The 18,405-nt window shown below is 37.4% G+C and overlaps 1 long non-coding RNA gene across 1 annotated transcript; it reads left to right on the top strand.

Annotated features, from left to right (window-relative positions):
- The first annotated feature begins 3,841 nt into the window (after positions 1-3,841).
- On the top strand, positions 3,842-8,000 carry LOC139706782 (uncharacterized). Its single transcript, XR_011708432.1, has 2 exons — positions 3,842-4,232; positions 6,995-8,000. It is a non-coding gene; the product is annotated as an uncharacterized lncRNA (long non-coding RNA).
- The last annotated feature ends 10,405 nt before the right edge of the window (positions 8,001-18,405 follow it).

The following is an 18,405-nucleotide window of genomic DNA, read 5'->3' as shown; positions in this document are numbered from 1 at the left end:
TTGTGTTGCAACAGAAATTTTCCTTGTAAACACATAACTTCAGATAAATAGCCAAAAGCTATAACGGTGATCTGTATCTGAAGTGTTTGGAGGTAGAATTCATAGTACAAACTGAAACATCAAAAATTTGAAGAATATATTCACAGATAAGTGCAATGGTATGGATTTGGAAAGGTGTTTAGTAATATAACTTTTGAAATCAGAAAATATGAAACCACTTTGCTGTATTGTTTGAGTGCATCCCAGAATACAATGTCCACAAGCCTGGCCTTCTGGCCTTTCCTCCCACTATCATAAGAGAAATTCCTAGTCACACCAGTCGGCTCCCTTGTGTTCTTGACAACATACCGGGTATTCTTGTGCCCTGGGGCTTTTCCCCAAGTTGTTCTTTCCTCAAGAACAATCTGACCTCAGTCATCCAAATGAGTTATCCTTCATCCACTCTTAAGTGTTTGTGCAAAAGTCATGTTTTCAGTGAGACCTTCCCTGATCACCTATTTAAAATGGAATTTTCCCCTTAACATATCCTATCCCTCCCTTTCTTCTTTGTTTTCTCAATAGCACTTATCACCATCTAATATGCCATATATTACATGTTAATATAATTTATGAGATAACATACCAAATATAATAGCCAATAGAAGGCTTAACCCCATTATTTAAAGGGGAAAAAAACTAGGTTAATCCCAAAGGAAAACTTAACTGCTATATGTCAAAGACAAGACATACATAAAGCAAAACAATTAAGAAATGATATGAATGAATAAGAGAAAGGATGGACAAAGGTATAACAAGAAAAAGCAAATTTAAAAGGAAAATAAATCAAGATTTTTGAAATCCAAGAAAGAAGAGTGGAGACAAAAAACCATTACTAACACACATGCACAAACCTTATAATGCTACAATTCAAATGAAAACAAAATATTTATGGAAAAGTATTCATAAAATAACATAGCAGTCACTTTTCTTAGTGAAAATTATGAGATAGTAAAAATATTGAAATATGCAAATAACAGGCTCTTAATCCAAGACAAAAAATTTATTAAAAGTGACTCCATAATTTACATATGACTACTTCAATAAATTATATTTAATAATATTATCTATTAATAGTATGATAGGCTAGGGGTATAGTTTACAGGTAGAACACTTGCTAAGCATGCACAGGGCCCTAAATTCAGTCCCTAGCAACACACACACACACACACACACACACCATTATGATAAAACTAGCAATTTATGACTATCAAAACATGAGAAAGACTTCTCACCTTGAAATTTTGAATTTTTCTATTAAATGGAGCTTGAATCAAATGAAAATATCAACTGATATTGAGAAAATCTAGAAAAAAATTAAAATGTAGCATCAGACTCTACAAAATACAGCAAAAAAACATTTAGAACAAAATTCAAAGACGTGTTTATAGCAATAAAAATTAGAGGATTAAATAAATGAATTAAATATTCCACTTGCTTTTTCCCCCCACTTTGGATTTAATTTCCTTTTAATTAAGCAAACCTAGATTTGAAAACAGCATGAATCAAACCTAGTTACATTCAACTACACTTAGAATTTTTACTAGTAGTTGTAATATTATGAAGAAAAGTAAATAATCACGTTAGAATCATTGGAATCACGCTTCTCAGCATAAGAGAGAAAAGGTGCAAAACAAAATCAAAAAGTAAAAATCATATAGTCTTTCATTAAAACTTAAATCATATAACAAATTCTTGCTTTTTCTTTTAAAAACTACATAGTTTCTAGATCTTGTATTTAAAAGGCTGAGAAGTAACCACAAGCCATTTAGCCATGAGCATCCTTAAGTGCACACAAGGTAGTCTCCAATTATTATTGTCATGAAGGCAATGAAACAGTTGATTCTAAGTCTTGAGCAATAAACGTATTGTAAATGTACAATACTATACAGGTAAGACATGTCACAAGGACCCCATTGGGACACTTGAGGTTGTATCAAATAAGCACAAGAACCGTAGATGTCTAAAGATGAGCGATTTGAACTTCAAAGTGAGTAATCACTGCAATTATTTAAAAGTGTAAATAGATATGCAAATAGAAAACTCCTAGAATCGATTAAAGGAGATTAAATATAGCAGCAGGATATAAAATTACATGTAAAAATCAATATGCTCATTTTTTTTTTTTAGGCAATGAGCAATTACAGGGGAAAATAAAAGAGATGATCCCATTTACACTAACAACACAAAAGACTTAGCAATAAATTCAACAATGTGAAAAAATTATAGGAGAAAAACTTTGTGGTTTTCCTGAAAGAGAAAATTGAGACTTGAGTAAAAGGAAAAATAAATACTGTTTTTCAATAGAAAAATGCAATATCATAAAAATTGATGCCAATTTTTAATCTAACTTATATGTAGCTAGATTCTAAAATCAGAAAAAAATAAGCAAGAATAAAAAACACCCACAAGCAGCAATGAGGCAGGACCAGCCTCATCAGATACTGAAATCTTTGTATCATAGTCTCTATAATCAAAATAGCTTAAATTTAGCAAAAGGATAGAACACTCAATGGAAAGAACCAAAAATATATAGACTCAAGTACAATGTAAAAATTTACATATATATGACAAAAAATAGTTTATTAAATTACTGGGGGGACTTTTAAAAAAATATATTTATTTTTTTGGTGTAGATGGACACAACACAATGCCTTTATTTTTATGTGGTGCTGAGGATGGAACCCGGGTCCCGCCCCTACTAAGTTAGTGCTCTTCCACTGAGCCACAATCCCAGCCCCATGGGGGGGGGGGGGGAGGACTTTTTAAAAATGTAAGGCAGGCATTTGAAATAGAAAATAGTCCTAGGAAGACAGATAAAATTGGATATTAAATTATCTGGGTATACTTACCACCAAAATTCATATGTGTGTATACATATATGTAAATATATATGATATATAATCATTGTCAATTTGATAATGAGGAACAAATCTGACATGTCCAAAGTGAAGGATATTCTGGACGAATAGGCAGACCGGCTTAGATTTTTTAAAAAAAACGTCAATTCCAGGAAAAACAAGAAACAAACAAACAAACAAAGACTGGGGAACTGCTCTAAATCAAGGAAACTAAAGAGATTTAACAACTAAATATAACATGTGTTCCAGTTTACTTAATCCCAGGCTTCTCTTTTACCAACAATAAACAAAGACATTTTGGAGACAATTGAGGAAGTCAAAATATACGAACTCTATCCTGATTACAGTAATGTAGCAATGTCACATTCCCTAATGATGATCCTTGTACCATGAATCCGATGTTATATGGCTTATGTCGATATTGGCGATTTTGCTCCCCTCGCCACCACCACACAGGTACGTGGCAGTGTGTGGGGACGTTTTGGATTGTCAGAATTGGGGAAGGAGGGGATGCTGGTGGCATTGAGTAGGTATAGCCCAAGGATGCCGCTAGACATTGCTTATTTACTACACAACATGCCCCCTCCACACGCTCCAAAAACCTTCTTGCCCCAAACGCCAACAGCCCGGTGGTCGAGAAACCCTGAGGTAGGAAACCCCTTACTCTCAGGGTATACACACTGAGCTATTAGGCTGAATCACACGTAATTATCTTTTGTATAGTTCAAACATGGGCAGGATTTAAGGGTGAAGGGTTACAGTGCTCACAACTCTCCAAATCTTGCAAACAGCCTTCCGCCCTCTAGCGCCCAGGGAAAGGCGCGCTCTTCCCACTCGCGGGAAGGACAATCATCAGGCCTGCGCGTGGGCGGGGCCTGCGCGGGGAGCTAGGGGGGGCGCGTTGCAGCCCTGCGCATGCGCAAGGAGTCCCGCCCCACCCGCGAAGCGTTTCACCCAAAGTTGTCCATTGCCCCGCACACCACTCGGAGCCTGCCAGTGTCCACGACCGACCAAGAGCGGGAAAGAAATCCCGGTGGAGGCTCCGCTAGCTTCTCCAGGAATGACAACGATGCCTTCCTGGTGGGAGGCTCGGAACCCTCCGTTGCAGTCCTTTGAGAGCCACGGTGAGCATCCTTATCCTTTTGGACAGACCAGGAAGGGCCAGGCCATCCCCACTTCCAGGCTGGACTCCTCAGAGGTGCAGTTTGACACTCTCTGAAGTGGATTATAAGTTCCGGAGTCGGCCGAGCCTGGGCAGTACTACACCGCGCGGTACAAGTGCAGCCTGGCACACTCGTTCCACACCCGGCTCCTCGCCAGCAAGCTCATTCCCAGGTAAGAATTTTAAGTACTTTAAGAAATTTTTCTGCATAGCCTCTTCAATTCTAATTAAGGAGTTGGCAAACTTCTGTTCCGAGCCAAATATCAAATATTTTAGGATTTGCAGATCAGGAGCTGCCTCTGTCACATATTCGTCTTCGTTAGTTTTCACAAGCTTGTAAAAATGAGAAAAAAACACTCTTAGCATCTGGCCTTATAAACCATGAAGATGACAGTGATCAGAAGCTAGTCATGCATTGCCTGGCTCAGAGGCTGAGAACTCAGTGAGTCCCCCACCACTGCCCACGTATGACCTGCTCACCTTAAGGACCCAGGTTCTGTGAGGAATATGACCCCCCACACACACCCCTTAGTTGTGCTTGGGTGTCACCCCTAGGCTTAGTTCACCATCTCTTGAATACTACACTTGCACTACATTTTCTCCTGGAGGCAGATGATGAGTTACTGGTATTCATCAAGGCCACCAGGAACCCCCAGGCAAGCACACACACACACACACACACACACACACACACGCACCAGCAGCCAGACCATTCTTGGAAGTGACAGTTACTTCTCATCTGGGAGCAAAAGCCAAAGTTCCTACATTTTGAATAAATTTGTTTAATGGAAAACTAATTCAAGAACTCTCAGACTATGTATTTTGATAGCTTTTTTCCCCTGTGAGAAATGGGATGTGTGTCCACTGTGGTACTTTTTGGAAAATAATGAAAAGAATATAAATAAAATAAAAATTCTTTACAATCCCAATTCATATAAAATAACTTAAAACATTTATGCATTCTTTTAGTCCTTTTTTAATGCATACTAATAAGAAAGTTATAGAACAGCTAGATTTTTTTTAAATTTTAAATGAACTTTTAAGTGCAGCATAGAAAAAAGTACACAAATTGTAAATATATTTCAGTAAGCTTTCAAATTAACACAAACATACCCTGACAATCAGAATCCAGATCAAGATATAAATGGTTAAAAGCATCCTTTATGCCCCTGCCCAGTCACAGAGTTCTCCCCAAATATAGCCATTACCTTAGATACACAAGTGAGTTTTGTTATATTCCTGAGTTTTACACGAAATTATTGATTCAATAAGTACTCTATAGTATTTGGTTTCTTTCACCCCATGCTATATTTGAGTTTGTGCATATTTCATGTAACAAATCTTTTAAAAATTTTTTGTTTGTTTTTATGCTACATGGTATATTCAGTTGTTTGAATATGCAGAGTTTATCCTTTATATGGCCGTTTTTTTTCTTAATGGCTTTATTATGATAAAATTCACATGCCATACAATTAATCCATTTGAAGTATACAATTCAGAATGGGTTTTGTAGTATATTCACAGATGAGTGTAACCATTACCCACAGTCAAATTTTGGATCTGAAATGAGCAGTAGGGCATAAAGTCACATAGAATGTGGGAATATATCTCATTAGATAGAACTATCCTGAGGATGACTGTAAATTTACTTAAGACCAGTAGTACCACCCCAATCTAATGTCAAAATATCCTCACAATTTTTCAGAACATCCCCACAGGGCACAATATGGCCCTGCCTGCTTTGAGAATCTTTGTCACAGGCTCTACCACTATTTCCTTATTCTACACCTTTTCAAACTCATCTTCTAATTTAGACCTCTCTCCAACTCAGGAATCTGAGGATTGCTTTTCCTCCTTTCAGAATGCTCCTCCCCTAAATATTCTATGCTCTTTTCTCTTCCTCAGGTCTTCATGCAAATGTCATTATCTCTGTGAGACCTATTTATGAAAACAAGCAAGCAAAAAAGCTTGCACATTCTCTCCCATATATATTAGCTTGCTTGCACTGCCAGAGCTAATGGATTGAATGACTTAAACAACAGAATTGTGCTTTCTCAGTTGTGGAGACTGAAGTCCATGATCAAGGTGTTGGTTGGTTTGGTTTCTCCTGGGGCTTCTCGCCTTGGCTTGGAGTTGGCCACCGGTAGCTGTATCCTCCTGTGGTTTTTCCTTCTGTGTTTACAGCTCCCATGTTTTCTCTATGTCCAAATTTCCTTTTGTATTAGATTAGGTTAGAGCCCCACCCTAAGGCCTCAATAACTTAATTACCACCTTCAAAGCCTGATGTCCAAATATACTTTATTATGAGATACTGAGGGCTCAATATGTGAATTTTGTGGAAAGGATATGATTCAGTCATAATATCATCCCTAGTTTATTTTTATCTATACCCGTTATTTTAATTACAATATGTTTTAATTATTTAATTTGTTTATTATGTCACCTTCTGTTCTACTAAAATATAGGTTCCATAAGGGAGGAATTTTAATCAATATTTGATCTCTGTAGTGTCTCAAATGAGTAAGAAATTGTAATTATTAATGTTTTTACTCAAGGCTAACATATGGAAAACCTAAAATTTATTCCCAATAATGCTATATCTTTCAGGGCATTCCTTCTAAGTTCTTCATGAATAAAGAAAGACTTATTAGTAGTCCAGTAAGGCATGTATTTTTAAGTTATGTTTGAGTTTCTTAGCAAAAAGGATTATAATAGTAAAAGATTCAGCTTTCTACCAAGGAGTATAAGAAATGTGATATGCTTGTTTCAAAAGCAACAAAAAGCTTTACCTGATTAAGTTGACTGAGTGCTCTTCCATAATACATATGAGTATTCAAGTTGCTGAGGACCCTCGTGCACAGAAAAATGCTCAGAGACATCATCAAAGAAATTTGCCTATTATAAGCTAATTTTTACCACCTTTTTTTTTCTTTAGGTGGTCAGGCTCATTATGGATGATGAGCTTTCAAAAAGAAAAAAAGATGGAAATCACCAACTATGCTGCCTACTGAATGAGTATTTCCTTGTAGCATGTGCAGAATCAAGGAAAATTAGACTTCTGCACTGTATAATCTACCAACAGCCTACTTTCCTACTGTTTTAGTCTAGGTTATTCTTTAAAAAGCAGAGCCTGAAACAAAGGTAATGACATTCTGTTTGGGAATTTGATCCCAGGGAGCAGGAGTGAAAGATAAACCAAGAGGGGAAAAAGGGAAAGATCGAAGCAAAACAAGGTAATGTTTTCAAGTGGTACACTGCTGTTAATGCTTATATAATACAGAACCTTCTCAAGAATCTGTCTCAAAACTGTCTTTCTGAGAGATGAAAGGGATAAGTAATTTTATGTCAGCAGCCATCTCCTTGGTGTTGACAGCTGCATTAACTCCCTCATCGGTCTGGGTTGGTACAGGACATCACACCTTGCTGCAACAGAGAAACTTTGGGACAGGAGGCTTGATTCTTGGTGCATGCTTGACATGTGGCCCTGTCAGCATGAAGCAGAGTAAAACCTTACAGACTGTTCACCAGAACTTCAGCTAGAATCAGGTTGAAAAAAAAAATTTGAGAGTATACAAAAGGTATTTTTAAGCCTGCATAATACACAGTTAGACTGTCTAAACTGGTTTCCTCTCTTCTTTCTATAACCATTATATGTTATCCAGAACAAATTTGAAAGAAGGGTTAAATAGGAAGGTTAAACATACTGGGGGTTGTATGTTTATACCAGTTTTAACCTCAGGTTTATGAAAAAGAGAAAGTGACAGTGGAACTTGGAAAACTGAAAATGATTGTACTTAAAAAATTTGACCATTGAGATATTAGATACTGTCTAAATTTTGAGATATTAGATACTGTCTAAACTTCTGTCATATCAGAAATAGTCATTAATTGTTTAGAGAAAAATGAAGAATAAAATTAACCATTTCTTGTATCACCATCAACTTTATAAATCAATGTTATTAACTTTTCACAGTATACTATTTTCTACAGTCATACAACACTAATGATACAAAGCTTACAACTAATGAAGAGAAATAGGCAGAAACATGAGAAGAAAAATAATTGGGATCACATATAGGGTGGGCATTAATGTTGGTTGGATTCTGGGGAAATGGCATGATTTCACTTGGCTTTCTTCTGTGAGGATCATCTTATCTACTTTTATTGGTCTGGAATTTCCATTAATAATTTTTTTTTAGTTATTCAACTCAGTATATGTTGAGCTCCTATTTATTAGCACTTTGAACATATTAATAAGATATACAACATTACATCCAAAAACATTAAAATTTCTGTTTTTTTAAAGTATACTCCAAAATATTTATTTAAAAACACTGACCATAAGCTGAATCACAAGTCTCAACAAATTTCAAAAGATTGAATCATATTTAGTATGAATTAAACCAGAAGTTAATTACATAAAGATAACAAAAGAATTTCCAAATGCTTATAAACTAAGGAGCATATGCCTGATGACCAATGGATCAAACAATAAATCAGACCAAAATTTAGAAAATATTTCAAAATGAATTCTAATGAAAAAACAGTATCAAAACCAAATGCCATGAAAGCAAATGCTTACAGGAAATTATAGCTCTAAATGCACACATTAGAAATCGTACAAATCTTAGCTGTTGCTGTTTAAAGAAGCCAGAGGGGTAAATAAATGGAGCAACTTTTCAAACATTGGACACCTGGCAGCAAAGGATTGATCACTGAGAGAGGTACACAAGGCGAAACCTACCGTGGTCTTCAGTTTCTGCAGGTGAACACTCTGGATCAATGCAAGAGAAGGAACATAAGCAGAGCAATTTTGCGGAGTTAAGGAGAAAAAGACGAGTTGAGACTGGCATGGCTTGAATCTTCAGTGTCAGTGAAGTGGATGGTATGCAGAGAAAAAACTGCAAAAAAAAATAAATATTGAGATCCCATTGTGCCCATTGCTGAATATTAAGCCTAACAATACTCAAAAGTTAACATGAGATTAGGAAATATTTAATTTCCATCTAGCTATCTTGGAGAGTCCTCTCTGAGAGCTCCAGGGATTCACCCAAGATCCCTGAAAGGTTACATATAATCTTGGTAGGGCTAACTGTCCTATCTAAAACTGCACTTCCCCCCTACACATACACACACACACACACACACACAAGCAAGTTGAATGGTATAAAACCAATCCTCAAGTAACTACCTGCCAGAACAAAATCCAAATTCATTAGTTCTAGTTCTCCAAGAAGCACATATAGATAGGATTTGATTTCTAAGAGATTTCTTTGGAGAAATGCCTCTGGGAGTTGAAATGGAGAAGAAGTACCTGTGAAGGTACAAGGTTTAGCTTTATGTGTGTCAACTTCACTGGGCCACAGAAGACCCAGATATCTGCTTAAACATTTCTGAGGTGTCCATGAGGGCATTTCTGGCAGAGCATGGTATTTGAACACACTGAGTAAACAGACCAATCCCCAGTGTGGGTGGGCATCATGCCATCTGCTGAGGGCCTGAATAAAACAAAAAGATAGAGGAAACATTTTTTTCTTTGCCTGACTGCTGAGGTGGGACTCCATCTTCTGCTCTTGGACTGGACTAACAGCCTCAATGCTCTTGGCTCTCAGGTTTTCAGAGGGCAGATCATGGGACTTAGTCTCAATAATTGCAAGAGCCAGTTCTTTATGGTAAATATCTAGATGGGTGGGTAAATGAATGGGTGGGTGAATGGATGGATAGATAGGGACAGACAGATCCTATTTGTTTCTCTGGAGAACCCTGACTAATATAGAAGGAAAGAGGAGAAAGGACCATTGAATAGTGGGACATTATGCTGCAGCACAATTACAGTCAAGTTTCAGGTCAGCTGATGAAGAACACTGAAGCCAAAGTTTCTTATTGGAGAAATTATATTAGGGATAAGCCTGCATTAGTATACCTGCTTTCTCAATGATTGTTCTAATATAGCCTTGGCAAGAAAATATCAGTGGGTTCAGAGAGCAGTAGCTGGGACACTTAGTCATATAAGCTCCCCTTAGCAAGAGATCTGAGTGGTAAATTTTCATGACTCAGTTCATCCCTTATTCTGTACATCTTCATTCGAGCCTGGCTGCCAGGAAGATGAATAGACACCAGTGTCAACTTGAACCCTAGGCCAAATAATCCTAGAAATGTTTGGATATTCTCTTGTGCCAGTGTTTATTTAGTTACTCTAATAATGACCATGAGTCCATTTGGGGAAGAACTTGAGGATTCATCACTACACACGCACACACGCACACACACACACACACACACACACACCATTTGTAACAAGGTCTTTTCCTTTTTCTTCTAGGAACATAGCACCTCTTCCATCTGTGTATTCTTTATCTGAAAATTCTCTCGAGTTTGGGAATTGTGCAAGAAATCATGATATTTCATTGGCGTGGTATCTTCAAACTCTTTTCCATTTTTACCTTATTTGGCTATAGTTATTTGGTTACAGGTATTAAGTAACATCCTTGTTATTTGCTCGTGTGTTCTGCCTATAGGCGTGATACCTTCAATTAATCATCTCACAAACATGCTGTGAGTCAAGCCCACTTAACTACCCCTCCAATTTCACCAGTTGTTAGACTAATTATGGCCTCTTGGCTTGTGGTATTAAGTTCCAGTCTTCAGGGCCCTCTATTACTTCAGGGTCCATTACCCCTGAATGATATTAACAAGCCCAGCTCTGTGACTGCCTCATCATCAGACCTGTCTAAAAAGAAGAGCTATCCACTTATCCTAGTGATACTGGCACCCTCACATAGGCACATTGTTGGTGGTCTCAGTTAATTGTGTGTCTTCTGGGACCTCCCTTGGAACAAAATCTTGTAGGTTTTCTAGCCTCATGTTATCCATTCCAGGATGACCATTTCTCTCAGGCTCTTTATTCCTTCTCCTGCCCTTTACCAGATCAGTGTGGGCATTTCAGTGTTGACCATCTCTGTTTTTAGGCTTCTAAGACCTGCTGTAGCATTGGATTTGCTCTATCCCCTGGGGTTCTTGCTAGGAACAACAAGTGTCTGAGACTAGGTAATTGATAAAGAACAGAAATTGATTTCTCCCAATTCAGGAGGATAGATATCCAAGGTCAAAGAACCAGTGTTCAGAGGGGACAAACATTGTGTTCTCTCATGACCGAAGAGTTAGAAGGGCAAAGGGGGCTTTGCCCTTTGAATGGTCATGGTCCCATTCATGAGGGTTCCAGCCTCATGGCTTAATCAACTCCTAAACACACCACTTCTTAATACTATTACATTGACAATTGGGTTTTGACAGTGAATTCGGGGGGGGGGGGGCATTCAAGTCTACCACAGATTTGATAAATACTGTGCCCTGACAAAGTTCCTGTAAATAAATAAATTCTGGTTTTCTAGCTTAATGTTCTGGCTCTTTAGATAAAGGAATGTTAAAAGTCACTTCTCTACCAACTTCATGCTGAATTTAACTGTAGTCATCTTCCTAGCAACTAGGAAAGAAGATAGAAGCATCTCAGGAGCACACACCCACCTATTGCCTTGTGAATAAGGGGCCTTTCTGGCATCTTCCATGAGGGGGGGAGCATATAGCCTTCCAAAAAGTGCTATCTAGACATATGACTTTATTGGGAAGTTGTTCTAACATTTAAGAAGGAAAAATACCAAGTTTACTGATTTTCCAACCTAATAGGAAAATACAAACACTTCTCAGCTTGTTTTGGAAGACAAGCATAACTTTGATACCCAATTCTGACAGACACATTGCAAAAAAGAAAATTATAGATGGAGCCAACATATAAGGACTGGCAAATCAGACTCAAAAACACACAAGAATAGGAATTTTATTCATTATAAGGTTACACTCATCTTAAGATTATATAAAGTCGTAGAGCACAGGCAAAGCAGACAGAGGTCTTGAACAGTGTCATGAACTCCAAGGTCCTTCTTTCTTGCATTGGGTGAACTTTTTGGCCAAGATGTAATGATATGAGCCTCTTCACCTTCCGTAACATATAGCATCTTAGGATGTTAGGATGTTTCTTTTCCTCATATTGAGGTATTAATGTAACTTATACAATATTTTCTTGAGAACCATGCTCTTTAAGTTCATACATTCTGGTTTTATTTTCATAATAAGTCCTAAAACAGGGATATCCTGTGAAAACACTTTATAGATAAAATTTTACCTCCTAGAATTAATGTTATCTTATTTGCATGAAGTCTGTTATCAATACGTGCAGAAGAAGATTCACCTAGGTTGCTTGACTTTTTTCTTACCTGAAACATCACCCAAGATGTCTCAGAGAGAAATTAATCAGAGGCTAGCTGCTTAACTCTTTCCTACTTAGAAGACTGTAAAGATCACAAATATAGATGCTCAGATACTAAATAAAATATTATCAAATGAAATCTATAATAGAGACTAATACATCATAAAGTTTATTTAACATTTGAAAATTAATTCATATATAGCAGAAAAAATAAGAAAAAACATATGATAATATCAGTAGATGCAGAGAAAGCCAGTGAGTCAACAGTCATTAACAATATAAATTATCAGCAAACTAGAAACAGAAGGGAACCTTTCTAACCTGGTAAGGTTAATAACCTATTAAAAACCTACAGGTAGCCAGGCACAGGGGCATATGCCTATAATCCTAGCAACATAGGGAGGCTAATAAGGCAGGAGAATCAAGTTTAAAGCTGGCCTGGACAATTGAGCAAGACTGTGTATCAAAATAAAAGTGCCAGGGGGTATGGCTCAGTGGTAAAGCACCCCTGGGTGCACTCCCAATATCACAAGAAAAAATAAAAGGTAAAATAAGGAATCTTCCCACCAACCCCATACTGAGATTAAGGCAAGTATGTTCACTCTTATCACCTCCCTTCAGCATTTCATTTGATGTCCTAGCCAGGGCAATGAAGAAGTAGGATAAAAGAAAAAGCAGGAATAAATATTGGGAAAGAAATAATGAAATGTGTCACTGACCACATGATTATGAATGTAAAAACTCAAAATATTCTGCAAACCATAAGAATGACTGTATAACTTTAACAAGGTCAAAATATCAAATTATTACACATCCTCACATTGGATCAGTTGAACAAATTCAAATATTTAATATTTGCAATAGTATCAAAAGCAACAAATACCTAAGAGTAAACCTATTGTAAGATTTACATTTTTTTCCTACACTGGAAACCAGAAAATATTACTGAGACATTAAAGAATATTTAAATGAATAGAGTACAAACAATGTTAATGGATGGAAGACTCAATAGTTCAAGATCAATGTCTCGAATTTACTTCTGAATTTATAGACAAGAGTCAATGTAATCCAAATCAAAATCCCAGGAGACTTTTTTAAAGGAAATTTAGAAGCTCAATATAAAATGTGTATGGAAATAGAACCTACAATGGCCAAGCCAGTCTTGGATAAGAACAATAGGGCTTACTAACACCAGATATCAAGACCTATCACAAAGCTACAGAAATTAAGAACATGTAGTCTTGGTACAGTGATATAATAACAGACTGATGGAATAAAATAGAGGCATAAAACTGGGTATTTTTCTCTAGAGGCAAACACTTTGTTCCTTACTTAAGTATGTATCCCCTGCCCAAGCTCACTCTCCCATTCAAACTAAACTATAAGCAGAATGTCTTGGGAAAGAGAAACCACAGAAGAGCCACCAAATTAAGCCTCTATCTCTCACCATGCACAAAACTCAACTCAAAGTGGAAGAAGGACCTAGGAATTAAACCAGAGACCCTGTGCTCTTGGCAGTGACCCATGCTGATGAGATGAACTGAATTCAAAAGGGCCAGCTGCAACATTAAGCTAAGAAAATGGCAAAAAAGCACAGTGCACATAAGTAATTTTCATATTGAAGGTGGGACTGTTCTGCTATCACAAGTGTCCTCTTCCACACTGGAAGGCAAGAGAGCGAGTGTACCTGGAATCCCTTTATTTATAGGGGAAGGAAGACAAAGGATTTTCAATAGTATATTCTTCACCAAACAATACAGGGGATAAGGTTTCAAGGGTGGAGTCTTACTTCATGATGTCTTGTGGTCAGTACATTGATTGACATCTTGGCAAGTCATACCCATCTCAGGTGCTGTGTGGGATTACAGGCAGTGAGAGGAGAGGCGCACTTGCATCACACAGCCCACTCAGCATGCAATGCCAGATCTTTCCCTCATATGACTACAATGTGCATAGCTCACACACACACAGCCCATGGATGGCTTGCAACATTTCACCTAATAGATGAAAAAGTAGGCCCAAATTTTCATAATAAGACTTGTATAGCACAAGAAATAAAATCAAGAATCAATAAATGGGATGGATTCACACTGAAAAGCTTCTTCTCAGCAAAAGAAACAATCAGTGAGGTGATGAGAGAGCCTACAGAATGGCAACAAATTTTTAACCACATGCACATCAGATATAGCACTAATCTCTAGGATACATGAAGAACTCAAAAAACTTAACACCAAAAAAACAAACAACCCAATCAGTAAATGGGCGAAGAAACTGAACAGATACTTCTCAGAAGAAGATTTATAATCAACAAATGTATGAAAAAAATGTTCAACATCTCTAGTAATTAGAGAAATGCAAATCAAAACTAAGATTTTATCTCACTCTAGTCAGAATGGCAGCTATTATGGAGACAACAATAAGTGTTGGCGAGGATGTGGGGAAAAGGCACACTCATACATTGCTGGTGGGACTGCAAATTGGTGCAACCAATCTGAAAAGCAGTATAGAGATTCCTTGGAAAACTTGGAATAGAACCACTATTTGACCCAGCTATCCCACTCCTCAGTTTATACCCAAAGGACTTAAAAACAGCATACTATAATGATGCAGCCACATCAGTGTTATAGCCGCACAATTCACAATTGCTAACCTGTGGAACCAACCTATATTCCCTTCAGCAGATGAATGAATAAAGAAAATGTGGTATATATACACAGTAGAATATTACTCAGCATTACAAGAGAATAAAATCATGGCATTTTCAGGTAAATGAATGGAGAACATTAGGTTAAGTAAAGTAAGCCAATCCCATAAAACCAAAGGCTGAATGTTTTCTCTCATATGTGGATGATAATCCATATGAGGGTGGGGGAGGGGAGCATGGGAGGAATGGAAGAACTTTAGATAGGGCAAAGGGAAGGGAGAGGAAGGGAGGGGGTATGGGGTAGGAAAGATGATGGAATGAAATGGACATCATTACCCTAAGTACATGTATGAAGACACAAATTGGTGTGAATATATTTTGTATACCACCAGAGATATGAAAAATTATGCTCTATATGTGTAGCATGAATAGTACACATGAATTATACTATGAATTCTGCTGTCATGTATAACAAATTAGAGTAAATAAATTTTTAAAAAATTCATTTTTCATTTCAAAAATAAAAAATAAAGAAAAATTAGTTATTGGCTTTTTAGTTTCAAGGACCAAAATCATGGCATTCAAATTCAGGGTTGGAAGAATATTTGGCTAGATGATTTTCTCCAGGCCCTACTCCTCCAAACTCACTCAGGAGGAAAAAAGGGGGGAAAAATCTCAGCACTAAGTGGGTAAAATATAAATCACTGTTGGAAAGAAAACAGGAGAGTTGATTACTGGTGAAAGTTCCTGAAGAGGAGTTCAATATTCAAAAGTAGAACTTAAAAGAAACCCAGAGAAAATGTGCATTATCTAACAATGGAGAGACTTGTGGCCTAGCTCCTGTCTGATTAGAGATAGTTGGCCTTGACACGGTGGCAGTGGATACTGAGGTAGAAACACCTGCACTGAGTGCCCAGGGACATGGATCCTATACTGCCTCTTGATCACCATGGGGTAGGGGGAGGGAGGTCAAGAAAATGATTTTCTTGGTATAGTTAAGAACATAAGAATTATCCTAACAGCTGACAGACCCAAGAGACTTTTGGCAGAGATGCAGTGTGAACCCTTTGTAGGGGTCCTGGAATGCATTGGATGCCAGCAGGGAGGGAGATATGAGTGAATTCCAGAAAGGACCCTGTCATCTCAGTTGATGCCAAACATGGATAGATGCCAATCAAGAATCAGATGCCATGACATCATCTTTTTTCCTGGAGCTTAGGTGCAACTCTGGGTAGAAGAAGAGAACTACGGTCTGAATGTTTATATGAACACCCCCACTAAATTCATATGTTGAAATTCTGCCCCCCATGGTGACAGTTGTAGAAGTTGAGCCCTTTGGGAGGTGAATTAGATTTGTGTAGTTATAAAAGAAACCTAAGGTGGTATGTTCACCCCTTCTACCATGGGAGAACACAGTGAAAAAACAGTTGTTCATGAACAATTAGGTGAGCTCGCAGACATAGAATCTGCAAGCATTTTGATCTAGATTGCCTGGGCTCCAGAAGTATGAGAAATAAATTTCATTATTTATAATCTATCTAGTGTATAGATTTTGCTATAATATTCCCAACAAACTAAGACAAAGAGAAAATATTGTATTAACTTATTTTAAAATGTAATGTCTACATTTATCTGGAAAATATCTGAGGTTAAGGATTTGGGAGTATGTATGTGTGTTTGCCAATAGACAAAATAAGAACTTAAAAAATAAACTCAGTTATTGAAAAATAAAGCCAATTTTCTTACACCTAAGCATTTGACTTACAAGTCCATTACTAATATGGCAACACCAAAGTTTCAGGCAGGAATGATAGATGGCTGTGAAGGGCGAGTGAGCCAGGAGAAAACCATCTGTATGAAGTTCTTTTTACACAGCCTTTGAGGTACTGTACAGTTACAGATATTTATCAAATTATGTTGTATGGAACGTTAGTTTATAGGATAGGAGTCAATGTTAAAAGAGAAACAAAATTGGAAAGTTTCTTCGCTGCCAGATTCTCAGTTATTCACATGTGAATGTTTCAGGCACCTCTACCAAAAAGATGTTGCAATCTGTCCCATGTGGTAGCATTATGAAGAGTGTCCCAGATCCCCCTTCAAAGAGGGACTTGCTCCCTGTTTGCTAGGTGAACTGTTAGCAAGCAAGGTACAGCTGTCAAGCCTTTTCCAGAATTGCCTCAGCTGCAGAGAATCACTTTATCTAAGGTCAGACTCCTTGGAGAGGTGGTCCATATCCAATGATTGATTCCTGAAGGAATACAAAGTTGTTTTCTTGCTCAGTGTTTTCCTCTGAAGGCCATTCCAAGCCCAGAGCTTCCCATGGTGTGCTCCATGTTTGTGGGACCTGCATTAAGACCTAGCTTCTCACTCCACCAAATCCTGTCTCTTCTCTTGTCGACAAGTGTTTACCCAAAGGGCACTTTTTTTTCTCTTTCATTACTGAGGATTGAACCCAGGACCTTGTGCCTGTTAGACAAGCACTCTACCACTGAACTCTACCCCCCAGCCCTAAAAGATACTTTGAAATAAACATCCAGCAGGTTACACTATATCTCAAACTCTCAGTCTGAGAGCCCCCATTTCTTGATGCTGTTTGCCCACAAAAGCCTTTTCTCATTGAGTACTCAACAAGCATAGCATTTAAGAAACACTTTCTGGCTGCCAGAAAGTGCAGATATGAGAACTGGGCTAAGTCCTTATGTGGGGAATGGGGTCTGGGGTGGGGGTGTCTGGGCCTTGAATCTTTGCCCATGAATTCCTTTGAAATTTGAAACCAGCCCAATTTTGAGAAATGACTCTCCAGTGCTCATAGTACCCTTACCTATTGAGGTAAATTGAGAGGAACTAAATATAATATGATCTGTGCAAATTCTCTTTTCTCTGAAAAAAAAATTTAAACCTCTAAGGTGATCAGTGTTTGCTGGATGAAATGCTTTCTTTTCTAACAAATAAAAATATTTTGCATTTCACTGCTGCCTTTGGAAATGTAGTAGAAAAAAAAAGGAAAGTATGACAAAAGCCTTTGAAAATCTGTTTCCAAGAAATAAAAACTGTGCAGTAGGAATCCCACAAAACTAAAAAAAAAAAAAAAAAAAATCCTCAAAACTGGGAGATCTATCCAAAAAAGTCCAGTGGATTATGATACACTTAACTTACAAAAATATTTGTACTTGGCAAGCCAATAGCAACTAATCATTTCAAGATGTGACTCTATTACCAAAAAAAAAAAAAACTGGATTGAATATTTTTATAAGTCTTTGGAATAATCATATTTGTATTTTGATGTTGCATTGAAACAAGGAGTTGGCCTGAAAGACTAACACCTAAATGATCAGAGACAATGAGCTATCAGACTGCATGATCAGCACAGAGAGATTTCCAAATAAGATGAGATGCATGCAGCCTCTACAAATTTGGCTTGGGGAGGAGTTGGCTTCAG

The sequence above is a fragment of the Marmota flaviventris genome, chromosome 8 (genome assembly GCF_047511675.1).
Source record: "Marmota flaviventris isolate mMarFla1 chromosome 8, mMarFla1.hap1, whole genome shotgun sequence".
NCBI lineage: Eukaryota > Metazoa > Chordata > Mammalia > Rodentia > Sciuridae > Marmota > Marmota flaviventris.
This window is presented reverse-complemented; position numbering and strand designations above follow the sequence as displayed.